The sequence below is a fragment of the Arachis duranensis genome, chromosome 1, assembly GCF_000817695.3.
Source record: "Arachis duranensis cultivar V14167 chromosome 1, aradu.V14167.gnm2.J7QH, whole genome shotgun sequence".
In the NCBI taxonomy this organism is placed as follows: domain Eukaryota; kingdom Viridiplantae; phylum Streptophyta; class Magnoliopsida; order Fabales; family Fabaceae; genus Arachis; species Arachis duranensis.
Genome location: NC_029772.3, coordinates 29,516,407 through 29,520,208, shown reverse-complemented (window position 1 = coordinate 29,520,208; position 3,802 = coordinate 29,516,407). Strand labels below are relative to the sequence as shown.

The following is a 3,802-nucleotide window of genomic DNA, read 5'->3' as shown; positions in this document are numbered from 1 at the left end:
ATTAGAGTCACCAACTCGCCATTACATTCTATACGTGTAATAATGCACCTTCTCTTAATGTTTTTTGGGTTAGGCTAATTAATGGGTTGTTTAAATTTGAAGTTATGTGAAACTACATCTAATATTGTTTACTTTGTCTCGTTTATGTTCGTATGTTCCTTTCTAGCATTATTTAGATAGCTAGCTAGGTCGGAGACTAGGTGTCAAATTTTAGTGAATTAGGATGAGTTGTTTTAAATTTGTGTAATTTATTATTCATTATAATTAATATACTTAGTATATTAAAATTGAGGTGTCAATTTCTTATCAATTCTTTTTTTTTTTTAAGAAAATATATTTATTATATATATATAATTAATATTTAATATATTATTAAGCTAATTATCAATCAAAAATATTTTTAATCATTTTAATTATATTAATATAATTCTAATTCCCACAACTAGAAAATAGATTAATACAGACAGATTTACAGACAGATTTAGTCTTTATTACAGACAGATTTTTGGTTACCGACAAATTTTGTACCTCTATAAAAGCCCTGTCGGAAATTATTTACCGACGAATTTTTTCCGTCGAAAAAATTATCGACGGATTTTTACCAGTTACCGATGGATTTTCAGACGAATTTTTCGTCTATAATTACAGAGAGATTTTTAGACGGATTTTCTCTCTGTAATTACAGACGGATTTTCAGACGAATTTTTTGTTCTGTAATTACAGACGGATTTTCAGACAGATTTTCCATCTGTAACTACAGACAGATTTTCAGACGGATTTTTTGTCTGTAATTATAGTTGGATTTTCTGACAAATTTTCCGTCTGTAATTTGAACTTTGGAAAATCATCTCACACTCTAATTACAGACAGAAAATCCGTCTGTAAATCCGTTAGTAAGGTAAAATATAATTTTTTATTTTTTTAATTACAAAATAAACTTGTTTTCATACAAAATAAATATAAATTTAATACAAATTTTTTATCTAATTTTTATTTGAATATTTATAATATTTCAAAAAATAAACAATTTCATCGTATTATCAAACTAAAAGAAAAGTACTATAAACAAACAAGTCAATATAATTCAAAACATAAACAAAATGTATTGATACATCAACTATAATCCTAAGTGTATTGTTCAACCGTACTAAATTTATCAGCTATAATCCATAACATTGTATTATATGAGAAAAATTACATTATGCAAATCTCTACAAGCCAATCAACCAGTAGCCCATGCATGCTTTGAGTAATGTCGTGTTGCTTTATATCTCTTAATGCAATTAAAAAAGGGCTACACTTCTTGCCTGAAAATATTTCAAAGTACTTCATGTCAGTAAAAGTACACAACAGAGAAAAATACATGAAAAAATGTCAATAGAAAAAATTATTCACTTTGTTATGGCACAAAAAACTCATTACTCAACATCCTAATGAAAATTATGTCAATTAAATGCATAAGGAGCCACCCTTGACACTCCATTCAATCTGCATAGAAGTAATTTCAGGTGCTCACGCTTCTTGCCACTAGTTGTAGGGTGCCTCCAGTAGCTTAAAGGGACAATATGAATTAACTAATTTGCCATGAAATGAAACTAGTAAAATAGTTCTCAATTCAAATGTTGAAAATACAAAAATATGGCCTTCTATATAATTTAATTCATGGGCTTCCAACAAAAATTAACTAATTTTTATGTTACAATGATGCTGTCAAATGTCTATGCAACTCAGTTTTTGCAACTCAGTTTCTGCCAACTAGTCAGTACTCAATGAATTCATGGTCATGGATCCACTCTAGCCTATATAGACTTAGTTTAGATTATATCAAACTGAAGGCAATTACAACATAAAAAAATATAAACAGACTATTAACATTGACCATTAATGCATTACTTACAACTTTTCCTATCTTCAGTGCATCCAAAGATCCCAGTCGTCCAAGGTTCATCTGCCGGAGGCGAATAGCTTTCGGGTAGTGGCTGTCTACATTCAGGGCACTTGCGAATAGCCAACTGCACAATACCGAAAATTCATGACCAAAATATATATCTACATATTAGCAAACACGCTCAAAGCGCCCAAAGAAACACCAACACAAGTTCTCAAATAGTTTCTTGCAGAAAAATTAAAATCTGACTTAATGAACCTCAATAACATAACAGAAAATTGGGAATATTACATAGAACTTGCATTTAAATTAAAAAAACAGAGAGAATCTCTTATAGTAATTTTACAGTGTAGTGATCAGCTCCTCCATGCAGAAGATGCTTCCAAATCAAAATCTTCTTCCCACCATGTGCTTGCAATATCAAATGAGGCAGGTAAAAGTTTCTTTATAATTGAGAAAACTAAAATTTGATTTTCTTATAAGCTACTATCTTCAGCTCCAACAAAATAAAAAAAGCTTAAAACTGGCAAAATCCTGATTATTTCTAAATTTTATCCAAATATGTGAAACCTGGCTTTCTTATACAGTATTTTGGCAAAATAAGCTGAAGAAAAGCACCCTTATCTGTGAATAAGAGACACGCCAACAAACAAGCAACAAGCATAAACAAAAACATAGACTGATAAACTAATAAAATAGAACACCTTGTAGCCTCTTCGAAGAAATTCTAGAGAGCTTCCCTCCCCTTCTTGAAGTCCCAAGACTCTCAACAACTCTTCTTTGGCCTACATCAGTTTAAAAGTTAATACCAGTGTTTATAGTTTAAAAAGTGAAAAGAGTTAAAGATTATGTATTTACTTCACCAAGGGTGAAGCCGGTTGCGCTTTCTGCTATGCAAGCGTAAGAACCATCTGCTTGCTTAAGCATCACCTGTCAAGGACCTGAACAACAAACCATGAAGTAACAATCTAGTGCACCAGTTATATACTGAGATCAAAATACCATATACCCATACCTGAATACTGGCAGAACACTACTCCACTGTAATTGACAATATAAGGTGCTATTGCAACTGTCTTAAAAACATAAAAAGAAAACAATCAATACCAATTATTTGATAAAATGATCAGGTAAAAACAATTCAATAAAGAAGAGGCACCTTTGAATACTCTCTGATTCTAATGTAGAATACCGGAGTAAATTGTGAAAGAAAGCGGTAATGCAAATCTTTGGGAAAGAAGCCCAAAAGGCCTAAATCGGCACTGTAAATTCAATACTAACTCTGTCAAAAATAATTATATTAAAACTATGGATTTAGGCACAGCAACATGTATGTATATATAAAGAGAATATACCATAGTGTGTCTAGTTCAAGATTAAATAGAAGTGTTGGTGTAGACACGGCAAATTTTTCCTGCAAAATTCAAGAGATAACAATATATAAAATACATTAAAGTAACTACCACCAAAATGAAACGAGTCAGAAATATAACCTGTTCAATAGCTAATAATTAAGAATTTAAGAATTGCTTATACAGCCAACAAAGGCCATCAAAATCTAGATTTGGAAGAAAATAGTTGGTGGACGAAATTGTGATTACATACTCTTTGTATTTGTATGAAATTTAATAATTGGCTCTATCTGAAGTCAGAACTCCGTTCAATTAACCAGCAAGTGCACTGGGTCGTCCAAGTAATACCTTACGTGAGTAAGGGTCGATCCCACGGAGATTGTTGGTATGAAGCAAGCTATGGTCATCTTGTAAATCCCAGTTAAGTGGACTCATAAAGTCAAATGTGATTAGATTGGATAAATAAAGATAAATAAAATAAAAAGGGATAGAAATACTTATGTAAATCAATAGTAGGAATTTCAGATAGGCGTATGGAGATGCTGTGCTCCTCTTGAATCTC

General features: G+C 31.2%; 1 pseudogene; it reads right to left on the bottom strand.

Moving 5' to 3' along the window:
* Nucleotides 1-1,083: 1,083 nt before the first annotated feature.
* LOC107484300 (protein LPA3-like) overlaps nucleotides 1,084-3,802 on the bottom strand; it is a 9,145-nt pseudogene continuing 6,426 nt past the window's right edge.